This window comes from Ranitomeya variabilis, chromosome 2 (assembly GCF_051348905.1).
Source record: "Ranitomeya variabilis isolate aRanVar5 chromosome 2, aRanVar5.hap1, whole genome shotgun sequence".
Classification (NCBI taxonomy): domain Eukaryota; kingdom Metazoa; phylum Chordata; class Amphibia; order Anura; family Dendrobatidae; genus Ranitomeya; species Ranitomeya variabilis.
The window spans coordinates 954,734,802-954,755,165 of NC_135233.1; the positions used below are offsets into that span (position 1 = coordinate 954,734,802).

At 45.9% G+C, this 20,364-nt stretch overlaps 1 protein-coding gene across 3 annotated transcripts in view; it reads left to right on the top strand.

Moving 5' to 3' along the window:
* PLS1 (plastin 1) overlaps positions 1 to 20,364 on the top strand; it is a 238,333-nt gene that overhangs the window by 201,652 nt on the left and 16,317 nt on the right. The gene's annotated exons all lie outside the window — the stretch shown is intronic.

Consider the following 20,364-nt stretch of genomic DNA (forward strand, 5'->3'; position numbering starts at 1 on the left):
GAACGCTTCAACGGATCCTGGTGATTCTGAGAATGTTTTTTTTTGTGACATATTGTACTTCTTTTAGTGGTTAAATTTCTTTGATATGACTTGTGTTTATTTTTGAAAAAAATGGAAATTTGGTGAAAATGTTGAAAATGTTGCAGTTTTCCAACTTTTAATTTTCATGCTCTTAAATCACAGAGATTCGTCATCCCAAATTGTTAATAAGTAACATTTCTCACATGTCTACTTTACATCAGCACAATTTTGGAACAATTTTTTTTTGTTAGGAAGTTATAAGGGTTAAAAGTTGACCAGCAATTTCTCATTTTTACAACAAAATTTACAAAACCATTTGTTATAGGGATCACCTCACATTTGAAGTCACTTTGAGGGGTCTATATGATAGAAGATACCCAAAAGTAAAACTCTTCTAAAAACTGCACATCTTAAACCAACAAAACCACATTTAAGAAGTTTATTAACCCTTCAGGTGCTTCACAGGATTTTTTGCAATGTGGAAAAAAAATGAACATTTAACAATTTATCACAGAAAATTTAGTTCAGATCCAATTTTTTTTTATTTTGACAAGGGTAACCGGAAAACATGGACCCCAAAATTTGTTATGAAATTTCTCCTGAGCATGCCGATATCCTATATGAGGGAGAAAACCACTGTTTGGGTGCATGGCAGAGCTCGGAAGGGAAGGAGCGTCATTTGACTTTTTGAATGTTACATTTCCAGGAACAATTGGTGTATGCCATGTCGCTTTTGGAGAGCCTCTGATGTGCCTAAACAGTGAAAATCCCCCACAAGTGACACCATTTTGGAAACTAGACTCCTCAGAGAACTTATCTAGATGTGTAGTGAGCACATTGAACCCTCAGGTGCTTCACAGAAGTTTATAATGTTGTGCTGTAAAAATAAAAAAAAATCTAAATTTCCCCACAAATATGTTTTTACCACAAAATATTGCATTTCCTTAAGGGCAACATGAGAAATTGCACCATACAATTTGTTGTGCAATTTCTCCTGAATACGCCGATACTCCATATGTAGGGGAATACTACTTTTGAAGCACAGTGCAAAGTTCAGAAGGGAAGAGGCACCATATTGGAGTTTGGAGTTTGCTGGAATGGTTTGAGGGTGCCATGTCACATTGGCAGAGCTCCTAAAGTGCCAGAACAACTGAATCCCACTATAACTCATTTTACAAACTACACTCCCCAATGAATTCCTCTAGGGGTGCAGTGATTGTGTTGACACCACATGTGCCTCACAGAATTGTATATCACTGTGCGGTTAAGAAAGAATAAATTACAAAATGTTGATTTAGCCCCAAATTTTTAATTTTTCTAAGTATTAATAGGAATTTTAGGATTTTTTTTTTTTACAGCAAACTGAGGTCCATTTTTTCCTGAGTGCGCCAATACCCTACATGCAATTGGGAAATATTTTTCAGGCACAGTGCAAAGCTCAGAAGGCAAGGCGCGCCAAATTTTACTGTTACGGTTTGCAGGTAGAACCCTCAATAAGTGACCCCATTTTATAAACTACACCTCTCAATGAATTCATCTAGTGATCATATTGATACCACGGGTTTGTGACAGAAGTTTATACCATTGGGCAGTGAAGAAAAAATAACTACAGTTTTAGCACCGAAATTTTGGTTTAGCCCAGATTTTACATTTTCACACAAGAAGCGGGTAAAAATGGCACCAAAATTTGTCGCACAATTTTACTGAATGTGGCATTACCCCATATGTGGCTGCACAGTACTACTTAGCCATACAGAGAGACTCGGGAGGAACCGAGGAATGTTGCCAAGTGAAAATTGCAAACTGCCGTTGTAGTGACCAGTATGCTTTAGTGACCAGTATCTTGCAGTCACCAGTACATTATGCCCAGCCTGTGCTTCTGGAGGCATGCACCTATAAGTTAGGCGGGCTCTCATCGCTTCAGAAATGCCAAACGTGGATGATATACAGTATATATGTGGTTTAGGCACACTGTGGGGCTCAGAAGGGAGTGGGCATTTGAATTTGGGAGCGTAGAATTTGCTGAATTTCTTTTGGCGTATGAGGGGCCATTTCGCCTTTCCAGAGCTTTTGTACTACCAGTAACGTGGAAGTCCCATATATTTTGATTAACAGATGACAGTACTGAGTGAGGGCTTGCTTTTTTTGTAGATTGAGTTGAAGCTTTTGTTAGGAACATTTTACGTAAGGTTTGGGATCACATTTATCCGGCGCTCTACGCTGAGCACTTACATTTGGGTTTCCATCTAAATATCTGATTTGATTCAGATGGAACCCCTGAGGGATCTATTCACTGTAATGAGGCAGCAGAGTTACTCTGGACTCCGTCTGGCCTCTGTTCAGCGGTGTTCTTTTCAGAAGTGCACAAAACGGTGTCCGACAGCACTTTTTTTAAATTCTAAAAAGACGGACACTGCTGGATTATTATTATTATTATTATTATTATTCATTTTTATAGCGCCATTTATTCCATGGCTGGATCACAGGTTCTATGGCATCTACAGTACCTCCATCTGCCACATTATAGGGAATCTTCTACCCGAGGTTCTGTCTGAATCACGTGTTTCACAGATTTACATGGAAATCCTGGTGCAAGCGCTCAGCGTAGTGCGCAAGATAAATGTGCACAGAGCCTTACTGCGATCTTTGGGAGACAGAATGAAAAATCAACAGCAGGTGAAGAATTGGTTTTAATTATTCTTTACACCATTTCTCGTGGGGTATAAGTGATTAGGTAACTTTATTCTTCAGGTCGGTGCGATTACAGCAATACCAGATTTATATTGAGTTTATATGTTTGGCTGCTGTTACACACTAAAAGACGACTTTTATTGCAAAAAATAGTTTTTGCATCACCATATTTTGAGAGCTATAATTTTTCCATATTTTGGCCCACAGAGTCATGTGAGGGCTTCTTTTTTGCGAGACAAGTTGACGTTTTTATTGGTACAATATTCAGGCACATGACATTTTTTGATCGCTTTCTATTCCGATTTTTGGGTGGCAGAATGATCAAAAACCAGCAATTCAGGATATTTTTTTTTTGTTAATGTCGTTCCACGTATGGAAAAATTAATAAGTCACTATATTCTTCGAGACAGTATGATTACAGGGATACCACATTTATATTGTTTTTTTCTGTTTTGGTGCTTTTACACAATAAAAACTATTTTATAGAAAAAATTATTATTTTTGCATCACTTTATTCTGAGAGCTATAACTTTTTAATTTTTCTGCTGATGGAGCTGTTTGGTGATTTGCTTTTTGCGGGACAAGATGATGCTTTTAGCGGTACCATGTGTATTTAAATCCATCAATTTGATCACATTTTATTCCACTTTTTGTTCGGCGTATGATGATAAAGCGTTGTTTTTTGCCTTGTTTTTTATGTATTTTTTATTGTGTTTACTAAAGGGGCTAACTAGTGGGACAGTGTTATTGGATAAGTTGTTGCGGATGCGGCGATACCAAATATCGTTAGATTTTTTATTGTTATATCTTTTGATTTTTTAATTATTGTTTTTGATATTTTTTAGAATATTTTTACAATTATTTAAAAAAAAAAATTTGACTTCTTTTTAAACTTTTTAACTTTGTACCGATATGGGACTATTATTATTTGCAGGCTGATCGCTTGTACGGCATGGGGATGCAGCAGTATCCCCATGCTGTAGTAACTGTCAGCGATACACTGACGCAGAAACTCACTGATCATGCACTGCGCATGTTTTGCAAGTTTCCTAGCTCTCATGGCAATGATCGAGACCCCGCTTCAAACCACGGGGTGTCTGACCCAAAGGTAGAGGGGCTGTCATCCCTCTGCCAGCTCCCGGAATGCTGCAAACGCTTTTAATCACATCATTTAGGGGGTTAAAGTGCCAGGACCGGTGCGTGACCGCTCCTGGCACTTAATGCCGGGTATCAGCTGTCAGAATCAGCTGAAACCTGGAAGCGATCGCCCATGCATAGCCCATGTGTTTGGGCGATCACCATGCAGTAATAATACGTCCTTGGTCAGATAGGACCAGAGCACATGGATGAATTATTATAATTAATGTTTCATCCGCCTACATCGAATCTTACCAGTATCATTTATCATCTCTTATTTCAATAATGTATAAATCTGTCTTTAGTGAAGAAAGATTTTTTCATGGGAATTGAAAATGAATAATCAGTCCAGGAAGAGAAAGAAGCAGATTTCTCTGATATATTACAAAGTTTTCATGTGTACTACTGATTAATGAAATATAAATTAAAAAGGCTTAAAAGTTCCTAAAATAGTGTAGAATGATAAGTTGTATCACAGCAAACTATAGATGTCCTCACCCCAGATTTTCCCCAGATTTTCACTTAAAGGCCTTCTGTTGCCCATGCATGTGATATGTAAACATCAAAGAGTGGCAGTCCCTGTGCTCATATTATGTAAGAGGACAGTCTTTAAATAATTTACCCATACATGTGCAGATAGAAAGGCAAATGAATCTCACGTACGTACCTGAGCATAAGCGGATACAGCTCTGTTTGCACTTAATTTTTTATTTAATCTTTTACTCTTTGGCAGCCAGGATAAAGTAGCACAATGCATTATTCCACCCAAAAGAAATATGAAATCTAATTGACCTCCTTAGTTTATGAAATTCACTAATGTCCATACCAAACGAGACCATAATAAATGCGCATGTTATAAATTATCCATAAGGTTCTTGTAAATTTAAAATTCATGAAAAATACACTAGTGTGTACAAAGCTTAAAGTGTAACTGTCATTTCAGGATAAGAGAACTTGCAGCAGAATATATGTGTCTGTCTCTATCTCCTCCCCCCTCCTCTCTCCATAGAACTTTATGAGCACCAACTGTCATCTGCTATCTCAGTAATGGGAAAGTCTTCTGTCACTGCAGACTGATTTTACCAGTGGATTAAGAATGAAAGATCAGATCAGGAGGAGAAAGAAGATTTCTCTGATATGATAAATTATTAGATTATTTTTATGTATACTATTGATTTATGAAGAAAAAAACAACCGTTAGTGTTTAAATTTGTCAAATAGACCAATCAACACTAATGTGTATATAATGTAATATAAATGTAATTTATTTAAGCAGCTTTAGATCAATTTGTTCAATTCTTGAAAGGAGGTTGAATGTCATGCTAAAAAACAAAAACCTAATTAATTTTTTAATATTCCATGGAAGTTAACTTAAAATTGATTGTAGGGACCCAGTTGAAATTAGTGTTGACATGTGGCTGCAAACCATGGTCATGGGCTTTCTGTGTACACTGTACATGGGCAGAAAGCTGCTAATTAGTGGTGTGGGTGTCAGAGCTGGCACCAGGTTTTCGTGGGCGCCAGGCTAAAGAGTCTCAGTGCTCCCCTTTAACACATACCACAATTTATGATACACAGATACAGAAGAAAAATATAAGTAGAGTGCAATTCCAAAGATTTCACTTACTTCTTACATTACATGAGTGATATCAATAGCTCAGAAACTGGACAGTATAGTCCTTCCTACAGTATTTTGGGCACCACATAGTGCTCCATACAGAATAATGAGCCCCATATATTGCTCCATACAGTATTATGGGCACCACATAGTGCTCCATACAGAATCATGAGCCCCATATATTACTTCATACAGTATTATTGGCACCACATAATGCTCCATACAGACCCATATTGAGCCCCATATATTGCTTCATACAGTATAATGAGCCCCATATATACCTTCAACCAGAATAATGACCCCCATATATTGCTCCATACAGTATTATGGACACCACATCTCATGATCCAGGACAGAGTTTGCTTCCTTCCCATCCCGGGCAAGTCTGGGTTAATTTTATCTGCCTCTCTTTGGTTTTGGGGCGGCTACTTAGTGCTGTCTCCGCCTGGGTCCGGTGTCGGTGATAGTTCTGGTCACCCGGCTAGAGCAGCTAACCAAGGTTTATCCATGTGATTCTCCTGTCCCTTCTGCTCACTGTTTGGTGTCTGCCCCACTTTCCCTGTGCCCCTGTCCTACGTTTTTGTTTATACTTGTCTTCCACATGCATGACTCGGCTCAGTTTATTGACTTGTCTTCCTGTCTTCTGATTGTGTACCTCCCTGAAAAAAAACAACCGTTAGTGTTTAAGTTTGCCAAATAGACCAATCAACACTAATGTGTATTTAATGTAATATAAATGTAATTTATTTAAGCAGCTTTAGACCAATTTGTTCAATTCTTGAAAGGAGGTTGAATGTCATGCTAAAAAATCAAAAACCTAATTACATTTTTAATATTCCATGGAAGTTAACTTAAAATTGATTGTAGGGACCCAGTTGAAATTAGTGTTGACATGTGGCTGCAAACCATGGTCATGGGCTTTCTGTGTACACTGTACATGGGCAGAAAGCTGCTAATTAGTGGTGTGGGTGTCAGAGCTGGCTCCAGGTTTTTGTGGGCGCCAGGCTAAAGAGTCTCAGTGCTCCCCTTTAACACATACCACAATTTATGATACACAGATACAGAAGAAAAATATAGGTAGAGTGCAATTCCAAAGATTTCACTTACTTCTTACATTACATGAGTGATATCAATAGCTCAGAAACTGAACAGTATAGTCCTTTCTACAGTATTTTGGGCACCACATAGTGCTCCATACAGAATAATGAGCCCCATATATTGCTCCATACAGTATTATGGGCACCACATAATGCTCCATACAGCCCCATAATGAGCCCCATATATTGCTTCATACAGTATAATGAGCCCCATGTATACCTTCAACCAGAATAATGACCCCCTTATATTGCTCCATACAGTATTAAAGACACCACATGTCATGATTCAGGGCAGGTCTGGGTTAATTTTATCAGCCTCTCTGTGGTTCTGAGGTGGCTACTTATTGCTGTCTCTGCCTGGGTCCGGTGTCGGTGATAGTTCCGGTCACTTGGCTAGAGCAGCTAACCTAGGTTTATCCATGTGATTCTCCTGTCCCCTCTGGTCCCTGTTTGGCATCTGCCCCACTTTCCCTGTGCCCCTGTCCTACATTTTTGTTTATACTTGGCTTCCACATGCATGACTCGGCTCAGTTTATTGACTTGTCTTCCCGTCTTCTGATTGTGTACCTCCCTGTGCTCTCTGGCTTCTGACCCTCTGCTCGCTCTTGACGTTGCTTTTCACCTCATCCTCTGGTAACTCCGCTCCCGGCTGGTTCCTGACCCCTGGCTAGTTACTTACCCCTCTTCTGTCTCTTCCCATCGGTCACACCCCCCCCACAGGTCTTTGGCAGCTGGGTCCTGGTTGGGCCTGCTCTCTTCCCCGGTTCAGGTCCCGGACATCGGTGCTCTCTCCACCAGCCTGGTCGCGCTGCATGCTTGCAGCGTTGTCCCTGCTCCCCAGCCGGTTCTTGTTCCATAGACTCATCTGTCAAAGCCGCCACGCCACCTAGTGTCACTACCATCGCGCCCTATGCTACACTATATTCACACCACCTAGTGGTCACTGCCATATCGCGTCTTGTTCGGCGCAACATTATCACTGACCCCTCAAATTTGTTTCGGGAAATCTGCCCACTGCTGCAGTATGGACTCGCTCCGCGCTTTGTCCAATCAGGTAACCAATCTGACTCAGATTATGCAAAATTTGTCTATGGATCAGAGAGCCTTGGTGGTGTCCCACCACCAGGTCCAAAGAGATATGGCTGAAACAGTTAAATCTTTTAGGACTGCGTCTCCGTCGGTGGGCGATAAAAATGCTGGTGTTTCTGATGTTTCTTTATCCTACCATGAGCCCACTGTCAAACTCCCTGACACCTTTTCTGGGGAAAAGGGGAAATTTCGGGTATTTTAGGGAGGGTTGTAAACTTTTGTTTTCACTCCATCCTCAGTCCTCGGGTGAGGAGAGTCAAATGGTGGGGATAGTCATGTCTTTGCTTCGGGAGGGTCCACAGTCTTGGGCTTTCTCCCTACCCCCACTGCCCCTGAGAGAATGTTGATCTGTCCTTGATGTTTATGATGGACCTGATTGTATGGCGCTGGCAGAGGATATGATTATGAGTCTTAGGGGAAGCTCTCAGCCGAGTGGTACTGTTCTGAGTTTAGGCAATGGTCCCCGGAGGTGTCTTGGAATGACTCTGCACTCAGGTGTCTGTTCTGAAAAGGATTATCTGAGCATTTGAAGGATGCTCTGGCCTTGCACCCGCCACCCAATTCTCTAGAAGAGGCGATGACACAGGCAGTCCGCATGGATCGTCGACTGCGGGAAAAAGGAATGGTACAATGGCAGGTGCCCTTGTTTCCGGCTGAACATGAGTCTTTACCACCCATCAAGTCCATGGAAGTTGGGGCCACCTCCGTTAAGGAAAGAGAGATGAGACAGCGAAGGGAGAATCGGCTATGTTTTTACTGTCGTGCCCTGAGGTCATTGGAAGAAGGACTGTCCCTCCTGTCCATCTGTTTCCAAGGTGTCGGGAAATGCCTAGGTCTGGGTGACTGTAAAGGAGGTTACCCAGACCCCAGGTACATTTTTCCTCCGTTTTCAAATTATTTCTAAAAGTGGAACTTGGTGTTAAAACCTATTTTTTTCCCTCTTTGACTCTACACCTCTCACTAAGGATGGGATTGGTTTTGTGTCTAAAGAGTTCATTCTCAGGGTGGGTTCTGTAAATATGGAGCATATATCCTGTTTTGTTTTGGACAATTTCCCTGCGGTGTTGGTGCTGGAGTTCCCTTGGTTACAGGTTCATAATTCGGTCATTGACTGGGAATCCCGGGAGATTGTTAAATGGGGCCCTAATTGTGTAAAAAAAAAAAATGTTTATTTTCTGGATCTGTGTCGTCCCTCGGTCTGGAAGCTGTTCTGGAGTACCTGAAGGACTTCGAGGACGTGTTCTCCCAAATTGAGGCTCAGGTTGTACCACCGCATCTCCCATTCCTGTTTGATATTCTGCCCCACTTTCCCTGTGCCCCTGTCCTACGTTTTTGTTTATACTTGGCTTCCTCGTGCATGACTTGGCTTGGTTTATTGGCTTGTCTTCCCATCTTCTGATTGTGCACCTCCCTGTCCTCTCTGGCTTCTGACACGCTGCTCGCTCTTGACTTTGCTTTTCACCTCATCTTCTGGTTACTCCATTCCCAGCTGGTTCCTCCATTCCCAGCTGGTTCCCAACCCCTGGCTAGTTACTTACCCCTCTTCCGTCTCTTCCCCTCGGCTGTCACACACTCCCGCAGGTCTTCGGAGGCTCGGTCCTGGTTGGGCGCGCTCTCTTCCTCGGTTCAGGTCCCAGACATCGGCGTTCTCCCCACCGGCCGGGTCGAGCTGCACGCTTGCAGTATCATCCCTGCTCCCTGGCAGGTTCTCGTTCCGTAGACTCATCTGTCGGAGCCATCATGCCACCTAGTGGTCACTACCATCGCGCCCTGTGCGATACCACATTCACGCTGCTTAGTGGTCACTGCCATATTGCATCTTGTTTGGCGCGACACCACATAGTGCTCCTTACAGATTAATGAGCCCCATGTATCGTTCCATACAGTATAATGAGCCCCATATATTTCTCTATGCAGAATAATGAGCCCCATATATTGCTCCATATAGTATTATGGGCACCACATAGTGCTCCATGCAGAATAATGAACCCCATAGAATGCTTCATACAGTATATGATGGGCCCCATTTATTTTGCTCCATACAGAATGGGCCCCATATAATGCCCCATACAGAATAGTTTAAGAGAGAATGCACACTGAATCAGAGCAATCATATATACTGCAGTCTAAACAATATAAAATGGATGGAACGTCATATATAAGTATATACTTGTGCAGCGCCCCAGAGTCCTGGTCGTTGCAGTACTGTGGCTCCGCCACTATGGGGAGCCATGGTGCGTCCGATGGCACTGAAGGAGTTCACCTGATCAGGTATCACAGACACCAATACATTTCACAGCTGGGCCTCCGGGGGGAGCTAAGGGTTCTATTCATTAGGCCACTCCCCACCATAGTGGGTAAACTGGGGGTCAGGCAGGAAGTTAGATCAGAAAGCTGACTGGGTTGGAACCAGGCAACACCTTGTGGCAGAGGGTGTTGTGGGGGAAGATACAGTAGGGTCTCTGTCAGGGGTGGGATCCTGACAGAGGCTTGGCAACTTGAACGAACGTAACGGGACCGCGCCTGCTCCGGGTAGCGGCGGTGCCCAAGGAAGGACTAGAAGCGAGATAGATTGTGCTGAGTGAGAAACGAGATCACGCAAAAGGAGAAATACCAGTAGGGGTCGTGCTGTAAGACCGGAGCAACACCCTACTGAGGCGCATTACCGGTGGCCGGAACGCCGAGGGAGTATCATAACATTCAGCTTCAAGCAATACTCTAAACAGCGGCAGGACAGTCAGTTTAAGGCGGGCTGTCTAACACATATCACCTATGCAGTCTTGGGGGGCAACCTGTGGAGAGGGGCGACTCTAGGGTCCCGGAAGAGCTCCGAGCCTACCCGTCAAACGGGTGCCGTCCCAACCAGAACATCAGGGAGGGACGGAGGATTAGAAGAACATCATTTAATCGAGTTGTGAGGGAACTTAAGAAACAGACACAACAGTTGTGGGGACTTTCTGTAAGCACAGCAGGGAAGGACCGCAACACATAGCGCTAGAAGGAAGGCACCGATTTCCACCTGTGAGGAGAACTCTGGAGGTGCCATTGGACCGGCCGGACTTGCGCAGCCTGGTGAACCGTGTTCCGGACTGAGGACTCAGAGATCTCCAGTAAAGAGGTAAAGAGACTGCAACCTGGTGTCCTCGTTATTTACTGCACCGCACCACTACAGCCTAACCCCCCCCCATCTACATCATCCACACCTGTTATCCACTGTGCGCCCCACGGCAGGGTCACGGACTGGGGCCTAGCCGCCGTGACAGCCCCAGAGCAGAGACTCACTCAGAGGCCCGGTACCGGGTACCCCTCGGCCCTGCAGCGGTGGGGGCGCTACAACTTGGCGTCACGAACAGGATCTACTTAAGCCTGAAGAATCAGGTCATGTGTGCCTTGGAACTGTGATTTATGGTGCTTGGACTGTACTTTATTGCAAGGACTGTGCTGCGCCATTTGCCGCCAAAATCCGCCGCCATTGCAGCGCTGAGGAGAGCGCAGGAAGAGAAGAGGGGCGTGAAGTGGGCGTAGGCGAGCTGGAGAGCGCGAACAGCAATGGCCGCCCAGTCCAAATATTTCTGTGTCCTGAGGACGTGTCCGTCAACAGCTGAGGTCCGCCTCCTGATCCTGTTTGGAGGGTGGAGACCATGGAGACGGGGCCGCCCACGAAAGAGACCGCGGGAAGAGGACATTGGAGAGGAGACAAAGATGGCGACGCCGAAGGCACCGCATGGGGATGGTCGACCGCAGAGAGAGGCTGGACAGCCCGATGTGGCTCAGGATACGCCGTCACTGCGGGAGCTGACCCTTACGGAGCCAACGATGGGCCGACCCCCCCGGCCGCCGTCGGAAGAATGTATGGCCGCAGCTGAGGCCCGGCGGATCGCTGCCCGCCTGGAGGCCGATGCCCATGTGACTGTTCGGCTGGGCCAACCCACGGAGGTCTGCTTGTCTCCAATGTCCCCTGATCCTCTCAACCCGGTCGCGGCTGACAGCGCGCCGCAGACACCGGGCCTGAAACTCATGCCTGAGGCCGAACACTTGCGGCGCATGATGGCTGCATGGCGAGCCCGACCACAACCGGTACCCCAGGTAGACTTACTCACTGTTGCGGAGCCCCCCTTGTCCCACTGGGGTGTAGTGGTCTCCTTCAACCCCCGATATGGACGCGGGGTTATCCAGGAGATCGGGGAGCCGCTACAAGTCCACGTGGACCGAGAGGTGGAACCTTGCAGTGGAAGGTTTGATCGTGACCTGGAGCCGGGTGATGCCGTCACTTACACCAGGTGGAGGAGAGCAACCGGCGAAACGGGCTGGATGGCGCGGGGCGTCCAGCGGTGCGTCGCGCTTCAGGCCGCTGCTGTAGCTCCCGAGGATGGACCTCCCACCAAGGGGACAACGGAACCTGATCCTGTGGAGCAGCGAGGGACCCGGACCTACCGTGCACCGTGGGGGCGTGCTGGATCCTCTGTAAAAAGAACCTCCCGGCGAGGGATCTTGTCGTTGTTGGGGCGGGACCCGATCCTTGAGCCAGCAGGACGACCCGTTGGTCTGGTGATGCCCGGGAGGAAACCATCTTCCTCCCCGAAAGAAGAGTAAACCTCGATACCATGAGTATGTACATAGTTTTTTATTGTTTATTTACTGATTTTTGCTGTTGAACCCATCCAGGGTTAACTCTAAAGGGGATCCTTCCGTGGACCTGGGATCCCTATTGTTTTACTTTTATTTGATTTTTCCAAGTTTTTGCACAAGTTTCTAGAACTGCTGAAATCATGAACAGTGCATGATCCGAACTTCTTGTATATAGTTTGCACCTTATTAAAGGCGCTCCCTACTGGTTTTACTTAAAGAAGGACTCTTTGTGAAGATACCACACTGGAACCTTTGCTGAGTATGGACTGGTAGCCTGGGAAGGTGTGCTACCTCATAGAGACTTGGTCCCCTCTTAAAGGGGATGTTCATTTGTTACGCTTAAACTGTGATATTGCTTAAGATAGGAAGCAATAATGTCTTGACCAAAGAAAGAGATGATAATGTTTACATGAGAAAGTTATATGTATTTAATTAGTTAAATGTGAAGAAATACTGATGATGTGCTCTGAGAAGAAAAAGGTGAAAGATAGAAGAAGGATGCAGTGGGCCCGTAGGGATATACATGGTGTCCAGCATGCATGAAAGGAAGAAAGATAATGAGAAGGCTTAATGTTCAATAGAAAATGTTTTTGATAATGCTGATAGATAGTTAGGATAGAAGGTAAACCCTGAGTCCTCATAGGAGTCATGTAGAGATGACTTAGTGCTCTTAAACTGAAAGTAATGTTATGTTCTATACTGTGTATAGTAGTTGAAAAGGCAGTAGGCCCTGGCTGAACGGGGCGGTCCTGTAACTGAAAGGAGAGGCAGTAGGTCTGGTGCCGATAGGACAGGCGGTCCTGCAGATTTAAAGAAGGAGAATGAGAAAGTTAAATTGCCTTATAATGTGATTATAGGAAGGTCTTTAGTGGATTTAGAGTGTAAGTCCTTAAAGGCAATGTTAAATTATTGTCCAACAATTGTGCACTTAGTAGAATACCCGGTTGGGTAACAGGAGTTATTTATAGCCTGTAATTTATAATGTTAACCATGTTTGTAAAGTTCAAGTGTCCTTACCTCCCATAAAGGGAAGCCTGTTCAAGTATACTTATTGTTATTACACTCAACGAAACTGTATGTCTTTTTGCTAACATGTATTGTTGTTTTCTTCCCAGTCCCGGAGTACTGTGTTTAACCAGGGGGGAGTGCAGCGCCCCAGAGTCCCGGTCGTTGCAGTACTGTGGCTCCGCCACTATGGGGAGCCATGGTGCGTCCGATGGCACTGAAGGAGTTCACCTGATCAGGTATCACAGACACCAATACATTTCACAGCTGGGCCTCCGGGGGGAGCTAAGGGTTCTATTCATTAGGCCACTCCCCACCATAGTGGGTAAACTGGGGGTCAGGCAGGAAGTTAGATCAGAAAGCTGACTGGGTTGGAACCAGGCAACACCTTGTGGCAGAGGGTGTTGTGGGGGAAGATACAGTAGGGTCTCTGTCAGGGGTGGGATCCTGACAGAGGCTTGGCAACTTGAACGAACGTAACGGGACCGCGCCTGCTCCGGGTAGCGGCGGTGCCCAAGGAAGGACTAGAAGCGAGATAGATTGTGCTGAGTGTTGTGAATTTGCTTTTTGCTCCCTCTAGTGGTTACTAGTTTTTTGACTCTGGTTTTTCTGTCATTCCTTTTATCCGCACCTGGGTCGTTAGTTAGGGGTGTTGCTATATAAGCTCCCTGGACCTTCAGTTCAATGCCTGGCAACGTAGTTATCAGAGCTAGTCTGCTGTGCTCTTGTCTACTGATCCTGGTTCCAGTTATATCAGCTAAGTCTGCCTTTTGCTTTTTGCTATTTGTTTTGGTTTTGTATTTTTGTCCAGCTTGTTCCAAATCTATAGCCTGACCTTTGCTGGAAGCTCTAGGGGGCTGGTGTTCTCCCCCCGGACCGTTAGACGGTTCGGGGGTTCTTGAATTTCCAGTGTGGATTTTGATAGGGTTTTTGTTGACCATATAAGTTACCTTTCTTTATTCTGCTATCAGTAAGCGGGCCTCTCTGTGCTAAACCTGGTTCATTTCTGTGTTTGTCATTTCCTCTTACCTCACCGTCATTATTTGTGGGGGGCTTCTATCCAGCTTTGGGGTCCCCTTCTCTGGAGGCAAGAAAGGTCTTTGTTTTCCTCTACTAGGGGTAGCTAGATTCTCCGGCTGGCGCGTGTCATCTAGAATCAACGTAGGAATGATCCCCGGCTACTTCTAGTGTTGGCGTTAGGAGTAGATATATGGTCAACCCAGTTACCACTGCCCTATGAGCTGGATTTTTGTATTCTGCAGACTTCCACGTTCCTCTGAGACCCTCGCCATTGGGGTCATAACAGTTTGCCAGGCCAGTATTAAATGTTTAATGCATTGCAGAAGAGGGATTATAAGAAAGAAGATTCTGAGTTTTTGTTTTTTCTTCTTCCCCTTTACCTCAGAGTGGCTATGCTTGCTGCAGACATGAATGTCCAGACCTTGATTACAAGTGTGGACCAGCTGGCTACTCGTGTGCAGGGCATACAAGACTATGTTATCAGAAATCCTAGGTCAGAACCTAAAATACCGATTCCTGAACTGTTTTCCGGAGACAGGTTTAAGTTTAGGAATTTCGTGAATAATTGTAAATTGTTTTTGTCCCTGAGACCCTGTTCATCTGGAGATTCTGCTCAGCAAGTAAAAATTGTTATTTCGTTCTTACGGGGCGACCCTCAGGATTGGGCTTTTTCGCTGGCGCCAGGAGATCCGGCATTGGCTGATCTTGATGCGTTTTTTCTGGCGCTCGGTTTACTTTATGAGGAACCCAATCTTGAGATTCAGGCAGAAAAGGCCTTGCTGGCTATGTCTCAGGGGCAGGACGAGGCTGAAGTGTATTGCCAAAAATTTCGGAAATGGTCCGTGCTGACACATTGGAACGAGTGTGCACTGGCCGCTAATTTTAGAAATGGCCTTTCTGAAGCCATTAAGAATGTTATGGTGGGTTTTCCCATTCCCACAGGTCTGAATGATACTATGGCACTGGCTATTCAAATTGACCGGCGGTTGCGGGAGCGCAAAACCGCAAATTCCCTCATGGTGTTGTCTGAACAGACACCTAAATCGGTGCAATGTGATAGAAAAACCGCAAATTCCCTCATGGTGTTGTCTGAACAGACACCTGATTTAATGCAATGTGATAGAATCCTGACTAGAAATGAGCGGAAAATTCATAGACGCCGGAATGGCTTGTGCTACTACTGTGGTGATTCTACACATGTTATCTCAGCATGCTCTAAACGTATAGCTAAGGTTGTTAGTCCTGTCATCGTTGGTAATTTGCAACCTAAATTTATTCTGTCTGTAACTTTGATTTGCTCACTGTCATCTTATCCTGTCATGGCGTTTGTAGATTCAGGTGCTGCCCTGAGTCTCATGGATCTCTCATTTGCTAAGCGCTGTGGTTTTACTCTTGAACCATTAGAAAATCCTATTCCTCTTAGGGGTATTGATGCTACACCATTGGCAGCAAATAAACCACAGTATTGGACACAGGTTACCATGTGCATGACTCCTGAACACCGCGAGGTGATACGTTTCCTGGTTTTACATAAAATGCATGATTTGGTTGTTTTAGGGCTGCCATGGTTGCAGACCCATAATCCAGTCCTGGACTGGAAGGCTATGTCAGTCTCAAGTTGGGGCTGTCGTGGTATTCATGGGGATTCCCTGCCTGTGTCTATTGCTTCTTCTACGCCTTCAGAAGTTCCGGAGTATTTGTCTGATTATCAGGATGTCTTCAGTGAGTCTGAGTCCAGTGCACTGCCTCCTCATAGGGACTGTGACTGTGCTATAGATTTGATCCCAGGCAGTAAATTTCCTAAGGGAAGACTGTTTAATCTGTCGGTACCTGAACATACCGCTATGCGTTCATATATCAAGGAGTCTCTGGAGAAAGGACATATTCGTCCGTCTTCTTCCCCTCTTGGTGCGGGATTCTTTTTTGTGGCAAAAAAGGACGGATCTTTGAGACCTTGTATTGATTATCGGCTTTTAAATAAGATCACTGTCAAATTTCAGTATCCTTTACCGCTGTTGTCTGACTTGTTTGCCCGGATTAAGGGTGCCAAGTGGTTCACCAAGATAGACCTTCGTGGTGCGTACAACCTTGTGCGCATTAAGCAAGGTGATGAATGGAAAACCGCATTCAATACGCCCGAAGGTCATTTTGAGTACTTGGTGATGCCTTTTGGGCTCTCCAATGCGCCTTCAGTTTTTCAGTCCTTTATGCATGACATTTTCCGGAAGTATCTGGATAAATTTTTGATTGTTTATCTGGATGATATTTTGGTTTTTTCTGATAATTGGGATTCGCATGTGGAGCAGGTCAGGTTGGTCTTTAAAATTTTGCGTGAAAATTCTTTGTTTGTCAAGGGCTCAAAGTGTCTCTTTGGTGTACAGAAGGTTCCCTTTTTGGGGTTCATTTTTTCCCCTTCTGCTGTGGAGATGGACCCAGTCAAGGTCCGAGCTATTCTTGATTGGACTCAGCCCTCGTCAGTTAAGAGTCTTCAGAAGTTCTTGGGCTTCGCTAACTTCTACCGTCGTTTTATCGCTAATTTTTCTAGCATTGTGAAACCTTTGATGGATATGACCAAGAAGGGCTCCGATGTAGCTAACTGGGCTCCTGCTGCCGTGGAGGCTTTCCAGGAGTTGAAACGCCGATTTACTTCGGCGCCTGTTTTGTGCCAGCCTGACGTCTCACTTCCCTTTCAGGTTGAGGTGGATGCTTCGGAGATTGGGGCAGGGGCCGTTTTGTCGCAGAGAGGCCCTGGTTGCTCTGTTATGAAACCTTGTGCCTTTTTCTCTAGGAAGTTTTCGCCTGCCGAGCGAAATTATGATGTGGGCAATCGGGAGTTGTTGGCCATGAAATGGGCATTTGAGGAGTGGCGTCATTGGCTCGAGGGTGCTAAGCATCGTGTGGTGGTCTTGACTGATCACAAAAATCTGATGTATCTCGAGTCTGCTAAACGCCTTAATCCGAGACAGGCCCGCTGGTCATTGTTTTTCTCCCGCTTTGATTTTGTTGTCTCGTATTTACCAGGTTCAAAGAATGTGAAGGCCGATGCTCTTTCTAGGAGCTTTGTGCCTGAGGCTCCTGGAGTCGCTGATCCTGTTGGTATTCTTAAAGATGGAGTTATCTTGTCAGCTATTTCTCCGGATCTGCGACGTGTGTTGCAGAGATTTCAGGCTGATAGGCCTGAGTCTTGTCCACCTGACAGACTGTTTGTCCCGGATAAGTGGACCAGCAGAGTCATTTCCGAGGTTCATTCCTCGGTGTTGGCAGGTCACCCGGGAATTTTTGGCACCAGAGATCTGGTGGCCAGGTCCTTTTGGTGGCCTTCCTTGTCAAGGGATGTGCGGTCATTTGTGCAGTCCTGTGGGACTTGTGCTCGAGCTAAGCCTTGCTGTTCTCGTGCCAGCGGTTTGCTCTTGCCCTTGCCTGTCCCGAAGAGACCTTGGACACATATCTCCATGGATTTCATTTCTGATCTTCCGCTATCTCAGGGCATGTCCGTTATCTGGGTGATATGTGATCGCTTCTCCAAGATGGTCCATTTGGTTCCTTTGCCTAAGCTGCCTTCCTCTTCCGATCTGGTTCCTGTGTTTTTCCAGAACGTGGTTCGTTTGCACGGCATCCCTGAGAATATTGTGTCAGACAGAGGATCCCAGTTCGTTTCCAGGTTCTGGCGATCCTTTTGTAGTAGGATGGGCATTGATTTGTCGTTTTCGTCTGCTTTCCATCCTCAGACTAATGGACAGACGGAGCGAACCAATCAGACTTTGGAGGCTTATTTGAGGTGTTTTGTCTCTGCTGATCAGGACGATTGGGTGACATTCTTGCCGTTGGCTGAGTTTGCCCTTAATAATCGGGCTAGTTCCGCCACCTTGGTTTCGCCTTTTTTCTGCAACTCTGGTTTCCATCCTCGCTTTTCTTCGGGTCATGTGGAGCCTTCTGACTGTCCTGGGGTGGATTCTGTGGTGGATAGGTTGCAGCAGATCTGGAATCATGTGGTGGACAACTTGAAGTTGTCACAGGAGAAGGCTCAGCGCTTTGCCAACCGCCGCCGCGGTGTGGGTCCCCGACTACGCGTTGGGGATTTGGTATGGCTTTCTTCCCGCTTTGTTCCTATGAAGGTCTCCTCTCCCAAATTTAAACCTCGTTTTATTGGGCCTTACAAGATATTGGAAATCCTTAATCCTGTATCTTTTCGTCTGGATCTTCCTGTGTCGTTTGCTATTCACAATGTATTTCATAGGTCCTTGTTGCGGCGGTACATTGTGCCTGTAGTTCCTTCTGCTGAGCCTCCTGCTCCGGTGTTGGTTGAGGGCGAGTTGGAGTACGTGGTAGAGAAGATCTTGGATTCTCGCCTCTCCAGGCGGAGGCTTCAGTACCTGGTCAAGTGGAAGGGCTATGGTCAGGAGGATAATTCCTGGGTGGTCGCCTCTGATGTTCATGCGGCCGATTTAGTTCGTGCCTTTCATGCCGCTCATCCTGATCGCCCTGGTGGTCGTGGTGAGGGTTCGGTGACCCCTCACTAAGGGGGGGGTACTGTTGTGAATTTGCTTTTTGCTCCCTCTAGTGGTTACTAGTTTTTTGACTCTGGTTTTTCTGTCATTCCTTTTATCCGCACCTGGGTCGTTAGTTAGGGGTGTTGCTATATAAGCTCCCTGGACCTTCAGTTCAATGCCTGGCAACGTAGTTATCAGAGCTAGTCTGCTGTGCTCTTGTCTACTGATCCTGGTTCCAGTTATATCAGCTAAGTCTGCCTTTTGCTTTTTGCTATTTGTTTTGGTTTTGTATTTTTGTCCAGCTTGTTCCAAATCTATATCCTGACCTTTGCTGGAAGCTCTAGGGGGCTGGTGTTCTCCCCCCGGACCGTTAGACGGTTCGGGGGTTCTTGAATTTCCAGTGTGGATTTTGATAGGGTTTTTGTTGACCATATAAGTTACCTTTCTTTATTCTGCTATCAGTAAGCGGGCCTCTCTGTGCTAAACCTGGTTCATTTCTGTGTTTGTCATTTCCTCTTACCTCACCGTCATTATTTGTGGGGGGCTTCTATCCAGCTTTGGGGTCCCCTTCTCTGGAGGCAAGAAAGGTCTTTGTTTTCCTCTACTAGGGGTAGCTAGATTCTCCGGCTGGCGCGTGTCATCTAGAATCAACGTAGGAATGATCCCCGGCTACTTCTAGTGTTGGCGTTAGGAGTAGATATATGGTCAACCCAGTTACCACTGCCCTATGAGCTGGATTTTTGTATTCTGCAGACTTCCACGTTCCTCTGAGACCCTCGCCATTGGGGTCATAACAGCTGAGTGAGAAACGAGATCACGCAAAAGGAGAAATACCAGTAGGGGTCGTGCTGTAAGACCGGAGCAACACCCTACTGAGGCGCATTACTGGTGGCCGGAACGCCGAGGGAGTATCATAACATTCAGCTTCAAGCAATACTCTAAACAGCTGCAGGACAGTCAGTTTAAGGCGGGCTGTCTAACACATATCACCTATGCAGTCTTGGGGGGCAACCTGTGGAGAGGGGCGACTCTAGGGTCCCGGAAGAGCTCCGAGCCTACCCGTCAAACGGGTGCCGTCCCAACCAGAACATCAGGGAGGGACGGAGGATTAGAAGAACATCATTTAATCGAGTTGTGAGGGAACTTAAGAAACAGACACAACAGTTGTGGGGACTTTCCGTAAGCACAGCAGGGAAGGACCGCAACACATAGCGCTAGAAGGAAGGCACCGATTTCCACCTGTGAGGAGAACTCTGGAGGTGCCATTGGACCGGCCGGACTTGCGCAGCCTGGTGAACTGTGTTCCGGACTGAGGACTCAGAGATCTCCAGTAAAGAGGTAAAGAGACTGCAACCTGGTGTCCTCGTTATTTACTGCACCGCACCACTACAGCCTAACCCCCCCCATCTACATCATCCACACCTGTTATCCACTGTGCGCCCCACGGCAGGGTCACGGACCGGGGCCTAGCCGCCGTGACAGCCCCAGAGCAGAGACTCACTCAGAGGCCCGGTACCGGGTACCCCTCGGCCCTGCAGCGGTGGGGGCGCTACACTTGCTTAAAAGG